The sequence below is a fragment of the Pseudochaenichthys georgianus genome, unplaced genomic scaffold, assembly GCF_902827115.2.
Source record: "Pseudochaenichthys georgianus unplaced genomic scaffold, fPseGeo1.2 scaffold_847_arrow_ctg1, whole genome shotgun sequence".
Lineage (NCBI taxonomy): Eukaryota > Metazoa > Chordata > Actinopteri > Perciformes > Channichthyidae > Pseudochaenichthys > Pseudochaenichthys georgianus.
This window is the reverse complement of record NW_027263390.1, coordinates 40,001-62,242: the sequence shown is the minus strand read 5'-3', so window position 1 is coordinate 62,242 and position 22,242 is coordinate 40,001. Positions and strand designations below refer to the sequence as shown.

The window sequence follows — 22,242 nt, the reverse complement described above, 5'->3', positions numbered from 1 at the left end:
AAAGTACAGGTATTTGAGTTCAACATGTAAGAACTAGAAAGTACAGGTATTTGAGTTCAACATGTAAGAAGTAGAAAGTACAGGTATTTGAGTTCAGAATGTGAGAAGTAAAAGTCAAAAGTCGTCAGAAAAATAAGTAGTGGAGTAAAGTACTGATACCAGAAACATGTACTTAACCTCTTCTACACCGCACCCCCAATACCGGGGGGAAAAACACGTCATCTGCAGGAAACAGTGTCTGATGGCTTCTTAATATTCAATAAACTATGAATGTTTTATATCCATGTAACGGAAGAAACTCAGCTAACTGATCTTTTTTTTTTTTTTTAAACCCACAAATTTAGCGCTGAGCCTATGAATTAGCCACGAGTGAAAAATGCTAACGGAGTGTTGCACAGAAACTCACTCATAACACCCTTATTCCTTATCGTAGCTGCACGTCCAACCCATCGATCTGATCGTGAGATGACAAAGAATCGATGGGTACATACATCATCACTCAATGATAAGAACTCGCGAAGCTATTAACAAGAACAGACATCAAAACATGTGGCGCTAGGTAGCTAAAAACGGCAACATGGCCCACCTTGGTCGTTGTCTGGTCAAAAGTGGTCTTCAATGGCATTAAAACGATAAAAACGCTGCTGAAGTTAATCCATAGGTTAATCCAATGTGTCTGTGTCCCTTTGAATGATTTCTGATAATCCATAAGCAATAAACCTGCTTTTCGGTTTCCAGATGTCAGAGCGATAGATAGGTTCGCTCTGATGCAAACCTGCATGCGCAAAGCCCCCACCTTTTTTTTTTTGTACCGTGTGTGGGGAGATTTCCCTTCAATTCTATTGGCTCTAACGGTCAGAAAGAGATGTCAATCACCAAAATCGACCAATGGGTTCCAGAGAAACGGTAAAACCCCCATTTCCACCCAAATCACCAGAGGTGGAGTTTTTGTTGCTAAATCTCTCTAAAAAGGTCAAATGTCACTTGTTTTGCATCAATCTTGATACAGGGCACTTAGTATATGTTGTACTTTGGATTCCTAAAGCTTTTAGTCTACCTTACCAACATCCAAGGGTAGTTTTCACTATAAGTAAAAAATAATTTTTGGACGGACACTATAATTTACAGTTTTTTTACTGTGTTCAATCTGAATTATTTTGTTTAAAATAAAAAACATCTCTATTGATTCTGACTCTTCCACATCCAACTCACAGGTTCTATCATTACTTTGAGAAAAAAGATTATTAATTTAACCCTTTTAGAAGATATGGTCATTTGTTCTGGGAATGTCATGTTCGAGCCTGAGACCTGAAAAACATGCTCAGTGCTGAACTGGTTAATAAGTACAGTAACCAAGTATTTGTACTCCACTACTTCCCACCTACATTTCTGTCCGGATCACAAGATAAATGTGGCTCTGCCCTCTTAGGAAAACATTTATGAGTGTGTGGAGTGAAGGATCCTTTTGTGAGGCCGTTTCTTCATCTGTTCGTTGAGATGTCGGCGACTCGTAAAGGTCAGCAGCGGCTGCAGAAACACACTCTCATGCACACTGAAGCTTTTGTTCTGCAGCTCCTTGTTGCCCCGACCTGAACAGCCACGCTCTCATAGGATTGGATTTCATCAGGCAGGCCAGTTTCTCACTCGCATTTTTGTGGTTATTACAGCTCCAAAAGGTCGAAGTCCCAACATTCAGGGCCTTTTAAGACTTCTTAACTGTCAAAATGCTTGTTTTGAACGACTAACAGTCCTCAACCTCAACATACACAGCATCAGTGATGTGAACGCAGAAAATCACATCAGAGATTCTTGACTCAGCGAATGTCTTCTGGTTGATCAATTATTAAAGAAAAACACAAGAACAAAAGTATAGACGGATGCTCTTCATTCAGCTACGAATGGCTAAATAGAGCTGTACGTTAAATATTCTTGGAGCTAGCATGAATAACAAAGCAAAATATGTTTTTTCAAGATAAAAGATATCTTGGTCCGAAGCGAGCTGTATCTCAAAAGATCAAAGTTAGACTAAGATCTGTATGAGAAGCTTTTCAAACTCTTGTTATAGAGTGAAAACAAAGTGTCCGGTGTCTCCTCAGATCTCTCCGAGTACAATGGAAAGGAATCCATGCTTTTGATTCCTGTTTCTCCTCCTTTGTCCAAGTGGAAATTCATGATGACTGCGGCGGTTTAAATCTTCCCCTCTCCTCCCTTCCCATGATTCCCTGATTAGATTCTTGAAATGCAGACAGGAAAAGAATTTGGGAGGACAGAACTTCCACCCCGTCGGTTTCTTCCCTCGTCTCCCGTTAACCCCTGCCTGTTTAAAAAAGAAAGAAAAGGAGGTTAAACGCAGCCATTTCCTGTTCTGAGAAACATCTTGAATCTGAAACTTGTGAAGAATGTGCTGATAAACATCTGGAGGTTGTGTTTCAGTCTGGCTTGAGAACAAGGATTGGAAAACAAGTAATGTGTGAAATGCATCTAGAGTTACTCACACACACTCACACTAGCACACGCACACTCACACACACACACACACACACACACACACACTCACACTCTGTTTGTTTTTCAGGGGAATCTGGGCTGGGGAAGTCGACCCTCATCAACTCCCTGTTTCTGACAGAACTTTACTCCCCTGAATACCCGGGCCCTTCACACAGAATCAAGAAAACTGTACAGGTAAAAACTTTATTTCTTTCATTCACTAGTACAGGAATGTTGTATTTCTGTGTTGGACCCTGAAGGCAGCATCTCCCTGGTCCAATGGGATTCCTCAATGTGATTATTCCAGAAAGTTATCTCTGTGTGAAACCAACATTTAGGATTGTTACATTTTTAGTTTAGCAGGATAATATCCACATATTAAAACCACTTTATGATTTCTGAAGTAAAAAGCTAACGTTAAGCTAAAGGCGGCACGGTCACATGACTTCACGTCACCACCGCTAAGCTAAAGGAGGCTAATGTTGGGCTATAAAGGAACTACAGCACGGTCACATGACTTCACGTCACCACCGCTAAGCTAAAGGTGGCTAATGTTGGGCTATAAAGGAACTACAGCACGGTCACATGACTTCACGTCACCACCGCTAAGCTAAAGGAGGCTAATGTTGGGCTATAAAGGAACTACAGCACGGTCACATGACTTCACGTCACCACCGCTAAGCTAAAGGTGGCTAATGTTGGGCTATGAAGGAACTACAGCACGGTCACATGACTTCACGTCACCACCGCTAAGCTAAAGGAGGCTAATGTTGGGCTATAAAGGAACTACAGCACGGTCACATGACTTCACGTCACCACCGCTAAGCTAAAGGCGGCTAATGTTGGGCTATAAAGGAACTACAGCACGGTCACATGACTTCACGTCACCACCGCTAAGCTAAAGGCGGCTAATGTTGGGCTATAAAGGAACTACAGCACGGTCACATGACTTCACCACCGCTAAGCTAAAGGTGGCTAATGTTGGGCTATAAAGGAACTACAGCACGGTCACATGACTTCACCACCGCTAAGCTAAAGGTGGCTAATGTTGGGCTATAAAGGAACTACAGCACGGTCACATGACTTCACCACAGCTAAGCTAAAGGTGGCTAATGTTGGGCTATAAAGGAACTACAGCACGGTTACATGACTTCACCACCGCTAAGCTAAAGGTGGCTAATGTTGGGCTATAAAGGAACTACAGCACGGTCACATGACTTCACGTCACCACAGCTAAGCTAAAGGTGGCTAATGTTGGGCTATAAAGGAACTACAGCACGGTCACATGACTTCACGTCACCACCGCTAAGCTAAAGGCGGCTAATGTTGGGCATGATGATGTTTAGTCGTCTCATTTAGACTCTTGTTAGCAATAGCCATTTTTTTATTCACCAGTGGGGTATTTACTGACGTATTTTATGTCGTAGAACAAACCGTTAAAAACTCTGCTGCTTGTGTTCACCACATACACCTCAGGCTAACATTCAGAAAACCATTGACCTCAAGACCAGGGGACAGGAAGTAATACGATACTGACTGAGTTGAACATAGAGGTTCCCTTCACTCGGACAGGTGTCAGATCCTGAGGCTGCTTCGCCTTTGTCTCTCGGCTGCAGGTAAATCCTCTGAATACTTAGTGAATGACGTCGTGTTTCCACCCATGCGTTTGTGTTGGACAGAGAAACCGGTTCAACTGCTGCAACAAGAAAGGGATCGTTTGCCTCAGGCGTGGATGTGTCCCAATTTCAAATTAGGAGTATTGGATTCAACCAGTCAAGTTTTCAAGTTTTCACATGTGTTTACCTCAAGATGTATATATCTTTTGCTCAATTGATGGCTTGTGTGAGTTATCTATCTGAATTTAACGCTATATGGCGTCCCTAACTTGGACAGCAATCTAACTAATGACGCTGTATTTCCTGTGTCTGAATGATAGTAGTTATCATACATTAAAGTGTGTACTGCACAAAGCCCACACACAGCAAACTGAACGAGCTTCTTTAACAACAAATATGACGCCTTTGTCTCTTTTAGAGGTTTACTTTCTACTCAGTTTAATCTTCTCTCTTCATCGGTGCGACCCAAATATCGTTTATTTCTTAGCTTTGCTGAAAAGCATAGTTTCACTGGTCTTTAGTTCGATAGAGGTCGCGTTCACACCAGCCTCGCATCGTCCGGTGGAATCCAAAGTGACTGACAGTGACCGATTACAGGGACATTCTCCCTGGAGGAACCGAGGGCTACGTGCCTTGCTCAAGGGCACACTAGTGGTGGTGTTCCAGGCGGGATTTGAACTCGCAACCTTCCGATCGTCAGCCCACCTCACTCTCCAGTAGACCACCAATAAAATAAACACATCATTTGTGGCGGACGACATTTACTCAATGTAAACACTAAGGCTGCGTTCACAGCTGCCTCGCATCGTCCGGTGGAATCGAACCCTGGTGCGTTCAGCCGCTTGGTTCGTTTGGGTCGGTGTGAACGCAGCCCTCTGAAGTGAACGACCGCCCTCTGGTCCGCTAAAGAGGTGGTCTCGGATCGCTTGCTAGTGAACTCTGGAGCGGTTCATGGTGTGAACGCAGTCCGCACCAAAACATAGGAACCGTATTTACGAGTCACGAGAACGCGGATGTCTTCAAAATCTTTAGCGAACGAGTCTTTCAAGACGAGCGAAGCAGGATGAAGAGTTGAGCAGTGTCGTGTAAAGTGAAAATGCTCCGTCAGCTACATCAAAGTCAGAGCCCCCTGTCGGCGAAACGCCCTCCTGACCGCAGAACGTCTCTCGTTGTGTTATAATGTTTTTTAACGCACGTTGTCCGGTTATATAATAATATGCGCGGGCGCTAGCGTCTGCTGATCTCCAGACTAACAGCAGCACGAGAACAACCTGCCCAAAGTGCCGATGCTCCACGGCGGAGGCTCCGGTAGAAATTGCTTAATTGCTTAATGTCTGACCAATGGGTGAACAGCATTTCCGAGCACATGACTTGTGTTTAAAGTTTGTAGTCCGTTTGAGTTTTGCCGTGTGAACGCAAACCGGACCTTCTGGAAATGGAACGTCTGGTGCTCAGCAGAGAGCGGACTTTAGGTGTGACTGCGACCATGGACTGGTTTAAAGCCAGTAGCACCAGTTATGACCACACCTCGCGTCTAAAGAAATGTAACGAGAGGATTGTGCTGATTACGTCACCCGGCACGTTTATCAAGGTCGGATGTCAGCCGGTTGATTTAACCTCATTATAATAATAATAATAATAATAATATATTTAATTTATATAGCGCTTCTCATCTGCCAAGACAAATCTCGAAGTGCTTCACAACAAGGGATACGCTTTGAGAGATTAAACAAATAATTGTAATAATAATAAGAAATCAAAAAATAAAATAGAGTACTAAAATAAAAGTCGGAGATAGCGATACAAATGGCAGTACTCCAGGTGTACCGTGCTCAAAGTTTATTGGAAGGCCTGCCGAAAGAAGAGGGTCTTAAGGCCGGTTTTGAAGACCTCATGGAAGGGGCAGATCTCAGCTGATCTGGGAGGGAGCTCCAGAGGCGCGGGGCGAACGAGCAGAAGGCTCCCATTGTCCGGAGACGTGTGCGGGGGATGTACATAAGAGGAGCTCTATACTATATAAAGCTCTATTAAACTCAAATGGTCCACTTGGGTTTTACTACTTCACTTGCATTTTCAAATCATGATTTTTGTATATTTCTGTGAGCTGAATGTCATATAGGGCTGAGCAGTGTAACTTTATATCATCGAAAACTCGCTATTAGATTATTATTTTGGATGTTATGTTATTCCAACGGTCTTTTCAAAGTTTAAAAGGCTGCTTTATGAAGTTTTCTGAATGTACCGTCCGCTCTAGCAAACAAATACGTAGCCTGTAGAATTAGACAGGGGACATCTCTGCCGTCCCACAATGCTTCACTCAGAATGGCATGTAAAACATATTTAGCCTTTAACAAACATTGAGCTTCCTGCATTTTGAACATCGCTCTCGTCCAAACCGTGACGTTGGTGACATGTAGATTAATTGCAGCTGGAAAGCAGCTGTGTGTGTGTGTGTGTGTGTGTGTGTGTGTGTGTGTGTGTGTGTGTGTGTGTGTGTGTGTGGGTGTGTGTGTGTGTGTGTGTGTGTGTGTGTGTGTGTGTGTGTGTGTGTGTGTGTGTGTGTGTGTGTGTGTGTGTGTGTGTGTGTGTGTGTGTGTGTGTGTGTGTGTGTGTGTGTGTGTGTGTGTGTGTGTGTGTGTGTGTGTGTGTGTGTGTGTGTGTGTGTGTGTGTGTGTGTGTGTGTGTGTGTGTGTGTGTGTGTGTGTGTGTGTGTGTGTGTGTGTGTGTGTGTGTGTGTGTGTGTGTGTGAGCTAGCTGCACGCTGAAGATCCTCCCTTCACCTGTTCCTTCTGCTTTACTGTAAATCTCCTAATCCCCTACACACACACACACACACACACACACACACACACACACTGAGCTGGCAATTAGTTCACCTGCCTGTTACACCCTGTCTGCACTTCTTAAAAGTTTAAGTCAGATTTAGTTGCCGTGTGTTCTGCCGGCTCCTCGACTCAGAACTATCAGAAGTCCTGTAACCCGGGGTTACAGTCAAACTGCGGCAGCCGCGGGGACGGCGCCGAGAGAAGGCAAAAGCAAACTGACACTTAGATTTAAGAGGCAAGAAAATGTTCAAATCAGATCAGTACTCTTCACTGGGAACAAGATAGTATATATTTGATTGTATTATAATATAATATATTGCACTTGGCACATATTGTCTGTTGTGTTGTGTTGCCTGTTGTGTTGTTTGTTGCATCACAACAATCGGGTTGTTGTGTTCAGAAATCAGGAGTCCATCTTTTATATTTATGGGGAAATGAACGAGCGAGCGAGGAAAGTGCAGATTAAAGGCGACAGAAAGGAAACTAATATTAAAGAACACGTTTAGCAGCATTATAGAAGTACCCTCATGAAAGCATTGAAGCAAGTAATAACTGAGTTTATATTTTACTGCACATTACAGTCGCATAGTTTCCTAATGAGGATCCTCATGAGGATCCTCATGAGGATCTATGGCAGGCAGCATGGATACCTGTCTTGTTGCCTTTCGTGGTTTGTGTTGTTTGTTCTGTTGCATCACCCGTTTCCTCTCTTGTTGTTTGATCAGATAAACAACAGGCAACAAGTAGAGCAGCTTCCTCCTCTCTCTCTCTCTCTCTCTCTCTCTCTCACCCTCTCTCTCTCCCTCCCTCTCTCTCTCTCTCCCTATCTCCCTCTCTCTCTCTCCCCCCCTCTCTCTGTCTCTCTCCCCTCCTCCCCTCTCTCTCTCTCTCTCCCCCTTCACTCTCTCTCTCTCTCCCCCCCTCTCTCTCTTCTCCCCCCTCTCTCTCTCCCCCCCCTTCACTCTCTCTCCCTCTCTCTCTCTCCCCTCTCTCTCTCTCCCCCTTCTCTCTCTCGCTCGCTCTCTCTCTCTCTCCCCCTTCTCTCTATCTCTCCCCCTTCTCTCTCTCTCCCCGCTCTCTCTCTCCCCCTTCTCTCTCTCTCTCTCTCTCGTCTATCTCCCCCCTCTCTCTCTCCCCCCCTCTCTCTCTCCCCCCTTCTCTTTCTCTCTCTCTCTCTCCCCCTTCTCTCTCTCGCTCGCTCTCTCTCCCCCCCCCTCTCTCTCTCTCTCTCCACCCCTCTCTATCTCCCTCTCTCCCCCCTCTCTCTCTCTCTCTCTCCAGAAACCACACGAATTACATCTGAAATATGTGTGGCCTCGCCTCCTGCCAAAGAAGGCTGCGAGCCCAGAGGAGTCCTGCGTGTCATGCTCGTTCTTGAAGAGGAGGCGCCTGACGGTGTTTCTGGGGAAGAGGCTCAGTCGGATCAGCTGAGGACACATCGTCTCCTGCTCAGACATGCCGTCTCTCTGTTTACATCACACTGCTGATGCACACGCCCTCTCAGAAAACACGCTTCCTTTAGATTCACCATGGACTATGTGCAGATACATATTGTATTGTCAGGGCCAGAGTTCCCGTTAGCCGGTAATTACCGGACTACAACCGGTAAAATATGCTGAAGACCGGCAAATCTAAATCTCTCCGGTCAAAGTGTCCGTTCAAAATAATTCCCGTTTAGCGTAATACCGCATCAGTTGCGCAACTTATGTGACAGACAAGAATAGTCAACTCTAATGTCTAACACGTAATGTGGAGAAAGAGATGTCCTGGATGGGTTGATTGTGCGTTGATCTGTTGGTAATGCCTCGGGGCTCCGGTGGGCATGTAAACAAATGCATAATGCTGCGCTATACTTTGTGGCCTCATCCAGTTGCATAGGGACACTTATTGTTTAGGTGTCTTTTAATAAGCAGGTAGTCTATCATTAGCCAGAACTAGCTGCATCTGGCCTACTCTTAGGTTTTCAACTTCGTTATTCGGATATTCGTTTTTTCTTTCCTAAATGAATGCTATCAACAAAGGCGAATTGCCAGATTCTTATACTATATTTATACTTTTTAATTGTACTGTTAAAATGCGGAAATATATACAATCTCAGCCTGGCATCGCTTTCAATAGCTACATCTGACCGATATGGACATAAACGCGAGTAAAGTCTAATCTGACGGGAGAGAGAGATCAGCTGCTGCTGACGAGTCGACACGCAGCTCTGCATGATCACATGCAGCGGTGAGCGGACAAAACACTTCAGGTTAGAATATCACACGTAGCTATTTTAATACCTCTCAAACCACCGTAACTAGTTATAGATAAGTTTAGTTTGACTGTCGGGTCACTCATTACTGATCCGCGAGCTGCATGATACTGACGGGCTGTCAGGAGAGGGAGAGAGCGCTCCGTTTATTATTCCCGTGTTGTTATAAGTTACTGAACGCTTTTGAATAATGTAGTTAATTCACTATGATTAGTTTGTTTAATATCGAAACATATCAATTTGTTTTAAAGCACAATAAATAACAAAGAAGACCTTTGACCGGCACTTCTCTCATTTTGTCCGGAAGATTTAAACTTTAACGGACACGTTGACCGGCGAAAAAATGTTCTAACGGGAACTCTGGGGCTCGTGGGATTCACCTTTTGTGTTATTCTTCTGATGGAACTGTTTAAAGCCTCGTGTCCCTATGCGCAAGAAACCAAGAATTTAAAGTGGACCTATCATGCTATATTTGAATAATATAGTGTAGGACCTCTAAAGGCATATTTATACTTTTTATTTTTCAAAATACCAAACCGATCATGCTGATGGGCTGATTCTGTGAGAACAGCACCACCTACAGGCTTGGCATATGTACTACAGCGTCTCCAGCGCTTTCGAACGGCAATGTCCGTGGCTGTCTCCTCCTGATTGGTGGAGTGGGCCCAATAGCCGTAGCGCCACTTCTGTGACGTCATAGAAGTGTTCAAATCTGGATCAGTCTGTATCAGATCCGTTGCAGCCCCTTTTTAAGAGATGTGGGTACGGAGGAAAAGAGAGGGTTGTGTTTTCTGACACTTGGTGAGTTCCCTGGAACACCGGGGACACATGTTCACGTATACAAGACGTACAAAGGTGCATTTTGCATGATAGGTGATCTTTAAAGTAGAAAATCCCTTGGACTTTTACATGTACTTGCATGTTTTCTGTTAAAAAGCTTAAGGAATTATCTACTTTTCTTCATTACATTGCATTTAGCTGACGCTTTTATCCACAGCGACTCACAATAAGTGCGTTAGACCAAGAAGACACAACCTTGAAGAAAACAGAATCATAAAGTACATCAGGTTTCATAGAGACAAGCATTTCAAGTGCTACTCAGCTGGCTTTAGAGGAGCCAGTCCTTTGTTAGTATATAAGTGCTTTGTTAGTAGTTCTATCCTCGAGGTGGAGTCGAAGGAGATGAGTCTTCAGTCTGGAAGGTGTGTGAGCTTTCTGCTGTCCTGATGTCAATGGGAGCTCATTCCACCATCTTGGAGCCAGGACAGCAAACCCACGTGTTCCTGCTGATGGAACTTGGGTCCCCCTCGCAGCGAGGGTGCAGCGAGTCGTCTGGCTGATGCAGAGCGTAGTGCACGTGCTGGGGTGCACGGTTTAACCATGTCCTGGATGTAGGAGGGGCCAGATCCATTCGCAGCATGGTACGCAAGTACCAGGGTCTTGAAGTGGATTCTAGCAGTTACCGGAAGCCAGTGGAGGGAGCGGAGGAGCGGCGTGGTGTGGGAGAATGTATTCAACATTTAAACGCAACACGACAACGGCATGATTTTACTTTTCTCAGTACTCATTTTGAATTAAAAGAGCTTAAATTATTCAACTTAGAAGTGCCGTCATAACCCGCTGCTAACATCAGATATCATTCTGGTCATTTCAGCGTCAGTTTGTGGTCGATAGGATGGAGGATGCTGCCAGGCCCGAACCCCGCAGGAACGCTAAAGACTAACAGTTTCATATTTGCAGAGTCTTGGCAGGACTCGGTGCTGAAGTTAAACTCTTGTGACATTCTTAGACTCTCATGTGGTTGTTTTCCCACTCTCCCGTCACAGTAAATAAGCGTGCAGAGCTGAAGTCTTCGCATTCCTGACAGTCTGTGGTAGGTTTGTTGTTCCTTCGTGAGATCACTGTCTGTGGGCAGCGTGTCTGTAACATGACTCAGCATGACTTCAGGAGAAACACTTTGTGGCTGTCCACAAACACATTTCTTCAATTTGACCCAACGTTTGTCGTAAACTAAAGTAAAGAGAGGTGCAGGAATGAGTCCTCAAATCTGTTAGCATTTCTTCACTTCCTGTCCCCTGGTTTTTAGCTTAGCGGTGGTGACGTGAAGTCATGTGACCGTGCTGTAGTTCCTCTATAGCCCAACATTAGCCGCCTTTAGCTTAGCGGTGGTGACGTGAAGTCATGTGACCGTGCTGTAGTTCCTTTATAGCCCAACATTAGCCGCCTTTAGCTTAGCGGTGGTGACGTGAAGTCATGTGACCGTGCTGTAGTTCCTTTATAGCCCAACATTAGCCGCCTTTAGCTTAGCGGTGGTGACGTGAAGTCATGTGACCGTGCTGTTGTTCCTTTATAGCCCAACATTAGCCTCCTTTAGCTTAGCGGTGGTGACGTGAAGTCATGTGACCGTGCTGTAGTTCCTTTAGAGCCCAACATTAGCCTCCTTTAGCTTAGCGGTGGTGACGTGAAGTCATGTGACCGTGCTGTTGTTCCTTTATAGCCCAACATTAGCCTCCTTTAGCTTAGCGGTGGTGACGTGAAGTCATGTGACCGTGCTGTAGTTCCTTTATAGCCCAACATTAGCCTCCTTTAGCTTAGCGGTGGTGATATCATCTCAAAGGCATCTCGGTTCAGTCTTGATGGTATTTTATCTCTCTTAACGACTCACATACCCAGACTAAGAGTATTCCACCCATCTTGCAGTAGCTTTCGTTTTCACACCGGTTTGTATAAATCATGTTTATTTAGTTTTCTATGGAATTGAGGAGGTATTTAAAAGAGTATTAGTCATTGCACACGTTGTCAGGCCCGCCTGCCGGTAGCAGCTCTGGAGGTCAGAGGTCAGATCCAAACAGCCAACCTGTGATGGATATCAGGACATGACTGATGCTGGTGATAGTGAGTGGGGTCAAAGGGATAAGGGTCCGCTGTAAAAGCTTTGCTGGGAAATGTTGTCTTTGTCATAAATGATGACGCCACAAAGAGAGACACTCTGCAGCGCAAACAAGATGTAGACGGGGTGGAGAAAGAAAATCACCCCTGAGCCGAACAGGACGTTTTCACTGCAGCATAACGTAGCTGGAATCAATACATGATCAGAACCTGCATTTCAGTTTCTATTTGTCAGACAGTTTATAGATCTGTTATCGTCATGGTCACCTGTATACTCTCTAATAATGGTTTATTTCTATTTGGAGATGTTTATTTTTCAGAATTGTTTACTTCTACTCTTTTAATTTGTTATCATGTGAAATTCCTTGTTTTTTTGTATGCCGCTGCAACAAAAAAAACTAAAGTGGGATGAATAAAGTACATTTGACCTTAATTTCATGAGGTATTTAACAGTCTTAGGGCTTTGTTAGGTCAGTGAAATATCTTGTTCAGAAACATAAATGGATAACGATTACCTGAATCCTTCTGCCATGAATTTCTTCCGTAGTCTGGTGATTCTAAAACGGTTAAAAAATGCACTAAATTAATGGATTATACTTTTATGTCGAACATGAAAAAGTATATAAAGCAGTGTTTCAGTTAGCCTACCCCAAACTACTAATCCATTAACATTAAATCACGTACGCGTACTCTCTGTCCCATCATTCCTCCTAAGTCATGTTCAAGAGGCCTCCCGTCTGTCTCTCAGCTCTTCTGTTTCTGACTCATTGCCCATGTTTGAGTGTTCATGTTGTTGTGAGACTCTGATGTGAAGCCTCCCTGCGGCGCAGACAGAGTTCAGCCCTTCAGCCTGCGGTGCTCTAAGTGTACGTTATCGGCTCATTTAAACTGAGGTTAAACTCAAACGTGGCTCAGGAAACTCTACAATTACTCTCAGACTCCACACTGATGCTCTCAGTCAGAACTCGTCTGTCAGGAGTCATCAGCTTCAGGATGATATACATTAAGTGGGACTGAAATCAAAGCTATACATGGTGTTTGTTACCGGTTGAGTTGTTTTTTGTCTTGGGTGTTGGTGGTGAAGTGAAGTCATGTGACCGTGCTGTAGTTCCTTTATAGCCTAACATTAGCCTCCTTTAGCTTAGCGGTGGTGACGTGAAGTCATGTGACCGTGCTGTAGTTCCTATATAGCCTAACATTAGCCTCCTTTAGCTTAGCGGTGGTGACGTGAAGTCATGTGACCGTGCTGTAGTTCCTATATAGCCTAACATTAGCCTCCTTTAGCTTAGCGGTGGTGACGTGAAGTCATGTGACCGTGCTGTAGTTCCTTTATAGCCAAACATTAGCCTCCTTTAGCTTAGCGGTGGTGACGTGAAGTCATGTGACCGTGCTGTAGTTCCTGTATAGACCAACATTACCCTCCTTTAGCTTAGCGGTGGTAATGTGAAGTCATGTGACCGTGCTGTAGTTCCTTTATAGCCCAACATTAGCCTCCTTTAGCTTAGCGTAGTGACGTGAAGTCATGTGACCGTGCTGTAGTTCCTTTATAGCCCAACATTAGCCGCCTTTAGCTTAGCGGTGGTGACGTGAAGTCATGTGACCGTGCTGTAGTTCCTTCATAGCCCAACATTAGCCGCCTTTAGCTTAGCGGTGGAGACGTGAAGTCATGTGACCGTGCTGTAGTTCCTTTATAGCCCAACATTAGCCTCCTTTAGCTTAGCGGTGGTGACGTGAAGTCATGTGACCGTGCTGTAGTTCCTTTATAGCCCGACATTAGCCGCCTTTAGCTTAGCGGTGGTGACGTGAAGTCATGTGACCGTGCTGTAGTTCCTTTATAGCCCAACATTAGCCTCCTTTAGCTTAGCGTAGTGACGTGAAGTCATGTGACCGTTCTGTAGTTCCTTTATAGCCCAACATTAGCCGCCTTTAGCTTAGCGGTGGAGACGTGAAGTCATGTGACCGTGCTGTAGTTCCTTCATAGCCCAACATTAGCCGCCTTTAGCTTAGCGGTGGTGACGTGAAGTCATGTGACCGTGCTGTAGTTCCTTCATAGCCCAACATTAGCCGCCTTTAGCTTAGCGGTGGTGACGTGAAGTCATGTGACCGTGCTGTAGTTCCTTCATAGCCCAACATTAGCCGCCTTTAGCTTAGCGGTGGTGATGTGGAGTCATGTGACCGTGCTGTAGTTCCTTCATAGCCCAACATTAGCCGCCTTTAGCTTAGCGGTGGAGACGTGAAGTCATGTGACCGTGCTGTAGTTCCTTCATAGCCCAACATTAGCCGCCTTTAGCTTAGCGGTGGAGACGTGAAGTCATGTGACCGTGCTGTAGTTCCTTCATAGCCCAACATTAGCCGCCTTTAGCTTAGCAGTGGTGACGTGAGGTCATGTGACCGTGCTGTAGTTCCTTTATAGCCCAACATTAGCCGCCTTTAGCTTAGCGGTGGAGACGTGAAGTCATGTGACCGTGCTGTAGTTCCTTCATAGCCCAACATTAGCCGCCTTTAGCTTAGCGGTGGTGACGTGAAGTCATGTGACCGTGCTGTAGTTCCTTCATAGCCCAACATTAGCCGCCTTTAGCTTAGCGGCGGTGACGTGAAGTCATGTGACCGTGCTGTAGTTCCTTTATAGCCCAACATTAGCCGCCTTTAGCTTAGCGGTGGTGAAGTTATGTGACCGTGCTGTAGTTCCTTCATAGCCCAACATTAGCCGCCTTTAGCTTAGCGGTGGTGACGTGAAGTCATGTGACCGTGCTGTAGTTCCTTTATAGCCCAACATTAGCCGCCTTTAGCTTAGCGGTGGTGACGTGAAGTCAGGTGACCGTGCTGTAGTTCCTTCATAGCCCAACATTAGCCGCCTTTAGCTTAGCGGCGGTGACGTGAAGTCATGTGACCGTGCTGTAGTTCCTTTATAGCCCAACATTAGCCTCCTTTAGCTTAGCGGTGGTGACGTGAAGTCATGTGACCGTGCTGTAGTTCCTTTATAGCCCAACATTAGCCTCCTTTAGCTTAGCGGTGGTGACGTGAAGTCATGTGACCGTGCTGTAGTTCCTTTATAGCCCAACATTAGCCTCCTTTAGCTTAGCGGTGGTGACGTGAAGTCATGTGACCGTGCTGTAGTTCCTTTATAGCCCAACATTAGCCGCCTTTAGCTTAGCGGCGGTGATATGAAGTCATGTGACCGTGCTGTAGTTCCTTCATAGCCCAACATTAGCCGCCTTTAGCTTAGCGGTGGTGACGTGAAGTCATGTGACCGTGCTGTAGTTCCTTCATAGCCCAACATTAGCCGCCTTTAGCTTAGCGGTGGTGACGTGAAGTCATGTGACCGTGCTGTAGTTCCTTCATAGCCCAACATTAGCCGCCTTTAGCTTAGCGGTGGAGACGTGAAGTCATGTGACCGTGCTGTAGTTCCTTTATAGCCCAACATTAGCCTCCTTTAGCTTAGCGGTGGTGACGTGAAGTCATGTGACCGTGCTGTAGTTCCTTTATAGCCCGACATTAGCCGCCTTTAGCTTAGCGGTGGTGACGTGAAGTCATGTGACCGTGCTGTAGTTCCTTTATAGCCCAATATGGTGACGTGGAGCTTCAGGAAGATATCCACCAAGTTGGACTGAAATCAAAGCTTATACATGCTGTATGTATTTCAGGAGTGTGAATGTGTGTGTGTGAACAGCTGTGTGGCCTTCGCTTGACCTCAGAGAAACTGCTTCCCATCACTCACTCAGCCTGAGAGCTCTGCAGCGTTCAGATCTGCTGATTAAATTAAAGTTTTCTGCTGATCACGAGTCCCGTCTCGACCTCACAGACGCTTATCAAAGCTCGGACTCTCTGATCATTGTGGTGCGTTCAGAGGCGGTTCTGTTCAACACGTCTTCCCCTGTCTAATGGCGCATTTCCACTGCAGCGCGTAGCACGGTTTAAGCGTGCCGTGCCAAACCTGGCACGCTTTTTGTTGCGTTTCCACTCGGGCTAGTTCCGGCTAACGGGTACTTTTTCACAGTTTTTCTGGCCCTCCAAAATCGTGTTTTTTTTTTCCGGTCCGACTACAACTCAATGAACATATCGTCACCTTCTTAAACTAATGGCCTAAGTCATATTTTGGAGAAAATGTTTTTTTTGCCTAAATCATCTCTTCTTGATGCTGGCCACCTCTGGTAAAATTGCCTACATCCTTATTGAAAGGATAGTGCTGTTCCTACCCTGATAGTATAATGGCCTATGTCAAGAGTGTGACTTAGGCCATATATTTAAAAAACATAATGGCTTAAGTCACATTGTCTTGTGACTTAGGCCATTTGACAAGCTTTACAAAATGGCTACTTCAAGAAAAAGAAAAAACTAACAGATAAATTAAGTTATTTTCATGGTTCAGGGCTTGTCCCCTATTGGGAAGTGATGTTTACTATACTATAGGCTGGGCTATAAATGTTGTGTAGTTATTTAGTCTTTTACTTTCACAATGTATAGTTACTGTAGCTACCGAAGCTATACTGTAGGTACTATAGTTACTGTAGCTAATATAGCTACTGTAGCTCCATGAAGCATGCACACATTCCCTTCTGGGACAATAAAGACTAATCTAAAAACTAATCTAACCTTTCAAAAGTAACGGTTACAATTACTGCATAATTATGAATTAGAAAAAGTACATTTTGCGTTTGTCTGTTTCAATTCTTAATATTGTATTATTGTCTCATTTTTCCACATTACATTTCCATCTTATTAGGAAAGATTACATGTTTTTTTAATTGAATTTGGCCAAATGATATTCATCAAAAATAGCTTTAATGTATTAATACATAGGACCACAGTGCAATTACAAAACATTTTTTCATAATGATCACAGTTGTGACCGTACGCCTACTCCTCTTTGGTAGGAGATGCACTTGACTTTTCAGACACCGATCAGGAATCATCCAATGAAAATGAGACCGTTGTTAAAGAGATGGAGCAGCATGTACCAGGCCAAGACCCTGTATCAGATGGAGCAGACAATAACTTAAACACTCTCATTGAAGAAGAGAGTGTTGCTGAAGAGGCCAAGCAGACCCGTCCACACCATGAAGAAGACTTAGATGATGATGATGTTATCATTGACCCAAACTACAATCCATCCTCTGATGAGTCCCTGAAAATGAAGACAGTCTGGCAGCAACTTCAGAACATTATGGTCCTCATCTAGAGGATGTATGAAAACAATACGGTCAAAAGGAAACTACATAAATACCTCAGAAACATGGAAGCAAAATGAATTCAAGAAGAAACGTCTCAAAGGAATGGCAGACAAGGCCAAAGGTGGCAAAGAAATAGCTGCAAAGGCTATGGGCCTTCCCTGCAATTCGAAGTTCTGTCAGCGAGTCACAACTCGAGACTCGCAATGGACAACTGGGAAGAACATCGGTAATACGTCCCCACTTTGGTCACAAAGGTTGTCATGAAGCGAAAGAAAGAAAGTTGGTGAGGGATCCAGACGCAGTTCATCATTTTCCTATAACTGAAACTTCAGGATGGAACGAATCTTAAAGTGTGCAAAGCTTTTTTTCTTCTACACTTGGTATCCCTGAAAGAACCATTACACTGGCTGAACAAAGACACCATCGACCATGACGAACAAGTGGCAGACCCGCCAACTACACCTCCACCTCAGAGTGGCAACAATGCAAAGCTGGAAACTGCTGTCACGGAGTTCCTTAAGGACTGGTTGAAGGATCTGCCCACTGTTGATTCACATACTGCAGAAGCAGACAAGAAGTTCCTTCACCCAGGCACAACCCTCCCCCACTACATCGGGAATATCAACAGGCATATTGTCATATTGTCGGGAATATCAACAGGCAGCTGCAATTGCTGAAGTTGACGCTCTGCCAATCAAGGAGAGGACATTTCAGGACCTTCAGTCCATGAAACATGTCATGCCCTTCGAGTGTCATCAGCTTTTTGACAATTTGCCACATAATTACACACACACACACACACACACACACACACACACACACACACAAATCAAGATGACTGAGAAAGATTCAGGGGATAAACTGATTTAAAGGTCCCATGTCATGCTTTTCCGGTTATTACCTGTCCCCTAGTGTGTTATGTAGGTTTTTCTGCATGTGAACGGTCTGCAGAGTCACAAACCCTCAAAGTGCACCCTGTAGCGAGTACAACTCTAACACAGAAAAGACCTGTCTGTGCTGCCCAGAACGCCTCGTTGGACATTTCTCTTTTTCCATTTGTTTCTTCCTGAGTATAGTGACGTAATCTTACCCAGTTCCAAATGGACCAATCCGTGGAGCTACACACACACACACACACACACACACACACACACACGTGTCACACACGTGTCACACACACACACACACCCCCCCTTATCTTTTCTCAGCCGAGATGTTCCGCTGAGTTTTGCCGGCACACTCAGCCGCAGCTACGTGGATCTCCACTCACAGTTCGCCACACACTCACGTGTGTGTGCTCAGGCTGAGTTCCGTGGTATCTCGCAGACCCCACGCAGCAACCAGGAAACGACACCAGTAATACAGCTCACACTGTCCGCTCCTCGAGCCTCAAAGGGCGGAGCAGCGAGCCCCGCAACGTCTCGCCAACACAGCACCCAGACCGCATGCAGCATTCTCATCTGTTTGTCATTACTGGTGTCATTTTCTGGTTGCTAACTAATGCCATTGTAACACATAATCACTGATGTTCAGCTGTAACGGTGGTGGACTAATCAGAACAGAGTGGGCTCACAGGGTGGGGGGGGGGCAGGAGCTCCAACAAGGTGTGTAGGACAGAGAGTGAATACACAGACTATAGAGATGCTGTTTGAGAAACCAATGTGAGTTTGGAAAATTGAACAATGTAAATCTATTCTAGTCGACCTCAACAATGGAATTATGATCAAATGGCCAAGACATGGGACCTTTAAATGGAAAAGGGTTGGCTGCAATTAAAAACACAGCAAAGAAGAGCTGGAGGGAGTATGAGGAGAGGCACATGCCTCCTCAGGGTTAGATTTACTTGCCTTTTGTTTTATTTAGCTAAGATTTAAGTTGTACCTTTTGAGTTTGCTATATTGAATTAAAGGGCCAAAAACGTCCAAACTGCCCTCTCTTTTCTGAGTCTCTGTATGCTCTTCTAGCATTTGAAACTGTTAGTGGCCGACCCAGCCATGGTCTGTCACAGTAATGCGGGAAAGAGAAGTGCACTGTTTTGCCTAAGTCACTTACTCAAGAAGTAATAAGGCCTAAGTCAGGTTTCAAATTGCCTAAGTCACAACAACATGTTCGTAAATTGGCCTAAGTCATCTAATCCTCTTATTTTACACAATTGACAGACAGTGTTATTTGTACGTCAATAGTCATATATTGTCATAACCTTTTTGTGTGAAATAATTAATATATATCATATATTAATTATTTGGTTCAGTTTTTTCTGTTTTTTGAAAAACTTTCAAATATGACTTAGGCCATTAGTTTAAGAAGGTGACGATATGTGACCGTGATTTAATTGTAATACACGTTTCAAAATGATGCCGAAGTAACAACACACTGATACCGGTTAGTAAGAACCATGAATTAATGCTTTGAGTCTGCAGACAGACGGCAGAGAAACAGCTTTTAAAATGCGTGTTTTCTGAATGGAGATCGGCTAAGCTAACGTTGTATATGCTCCGACCGTCCACACTCACAACAACGGCCTACAGACATAAATAAAGCAGCGACTGTATTCTCCATGACGCAGGCAGTCTGTGGTTTGGACTGGTTTCACTTCTGTCTAGTTTCTGAACAGACATGAGGAGCTGTGAGCTCTGAGGGCTAACAGCTAACGGCTGTGTTGGTTTTGTGTTTCGTATTGAAGATGACGTCATGGCTCCGCCTACACTGCGTTACTATGGTTACTGCCCCAGCTCCTAAACTGCAATGGAGACGCAGCATAAAGGGAGCCTGGCCTACCAAGGTCTAACTAAGCCGTACTAAGCTGTGCGAGGCCCTGCTGTGGGAATGCGCCATAACGCTCTACACAGACCTGAGGTTGCATGTTCAGAAGATGCTAAATAGTTCTGGTCTGTGAGTAATGGGTTTGCAGAGCTGCTTCAGTTCTGAGAAACTCCCTCTGGAAGGACACTTTGATCATTACACAGAACACCTAGAGAGCACACTGCAGGAGAGGGAGCGTCACAAAAGGCAGAATAGGGCCTCTTTAATATTTCTTCATGTGCAAAGCTAAAACCGTTCCACTGTCAGGGGCTGTTGGTCAGATATGAACTGAAGACACGTGTTGTGTCTGCTCACTGGCACAAAACAAACTTGTGTAACCTAGTGAATAAATAATTAAATATAAACTAATATTTGACATGACGTGTCACATGCTGAAACTCATGATGCTGTGGCTTTGCTCGTCTGATTGTTGTTTTACAGAAAGGTACTTCTCCTCCTCTCCACTCATGCAGCAATATGCAATACAGACTGGAGAGAAATTGGGTCGAAGCACTAATACGTTTAAGGGAATAGTCTCTATGGCAACTGGTCTGCAATGTTAATGTAAATTAATTGTAGTTTATGGTTGTTGCTGCTATTTAAATCTCGTGTACCCGCGGGGTAAACACAGTAAGGTACGTTTACTTATATAGCACAATTTCAGACAGAGGAAATTCAAAGTGCTTTACATCATCATTAACACGTAATGAGAAGACGGCAGAAAGGAACACGATGGAATTACAGATTCATAAATCCATGCATAAAAGAGTTTAAACACAACATCGTAAATACAGCAGGTGCTAAAAACAAGTTAAAGACTTAATGTTATAATGTCCAGTATTATGAAGTATTTCCTACGTGTTCCTCTGCAGGTGGAGCAGTCGAAGGTCCTGGTGAAAGAGGGCGGAGTTCACCTCCTGCTCACCATCGTGGACACGCCGGGCTTTGGAGACGCCGTGGACAACAGCAACTGGTGAGTTCATTTACCTCACTGTGATCACTGTGGAGTACAAATACTTCGTTACTGTACTTAAGTACATGTTTCTGGTATCAGTACTTTACTCCACTACTAATTTTTCTGACGACTTTTTACTTTGACTTGAACTCAAATACCTGTACTTTCTACTTCTCACATGTTGAACTCAAATACCTGTACTTTCTACTTCTTACATGTTGAACACAAATACCTGTACTTTCTACTTCTTACATGTTGAACCCAAATACCTGTACTTTCTACTTCTTACACGTTGAACTCAAATACCTGTACTTTCTACTTCTTACATGTTGAACACAAATACCTGTACTTTCTACTTCTTACATGTTGAACACAAATACCTGTACTTTCTACTTCTTACATGTTGAACTCAAATACCTGTACTTTCTACTTCTTACATGTTGAACTCAAATACCTGTACTTTCTACTTCTTACATGTTGAACCCAAATACCTGTACTTTCTACTTCTTACATGTTGAACACAAATACCTGTACTTTCTACTTCTTACATGTTGAACACAAATACCTGTACTTTCTACTTCTTACATGTTGAACACAAATACCTGTACTTTCTACTTCTTACATGTTGAACTCAAATACCTGAACTTTCTACTTCTTACACGTTGAACTCAAATACCTGTACTTTCTACTTCTTACACGTTGAACCCAAATACCTGAACTTTCTACGGGCAGGTACACTTGAAAGCAGCTGCTAGCTATGGGTACTTTTTACTGAAGTACACTTCAAAGCCTCTTTACTTTGACTTGAGGAAAGAAGTTTAGTCAGTACTTCTACTTTCACCAGAGTACTTTTAAACACGAGTATCTGAACTTCTACGTGAGTAAAGGATGTGTGTACTTCTACATCTCTGACTGTAATATACTGAAGATGTTCCCTGTACTTTAACGTGCTTCTGTTCCTCAGCTGGCAGCCGGTCATCGATTACATCGACAGTAAGTTTGAGGATTACCTGAACGCAGAGTCTCGAGTGAACAGACGCCAGATGCCCGACAGCAGAGTGCAGTGCTGCCTCTACTTCATCGCTCCCTCCGGACACGGGTACGCACCACACGAATATATATATATATCTATATATATATATATATATCTGTAACTACTCTGGTCTTGAAAGAACGTTACGCATCGAACTGATGTCCACAATCACGTGAAACACCGTGAAAACGTGTTGGCCTAATAGACCGG

General features: G+C 44.3%; 1 pseudogene; it reads left to right on the top strand.

Annotated features, from left to right (window-relative positions):
- Nucleotides 1-1,497: 1,497 nt before the first annotated feature.
- LOC117444600 (septin-7-like) overlaps nucleotides 1,498-22,242 on the top strand; it is a 42,782-nt pseudogene continuing 22,037 nt past the window's right edge.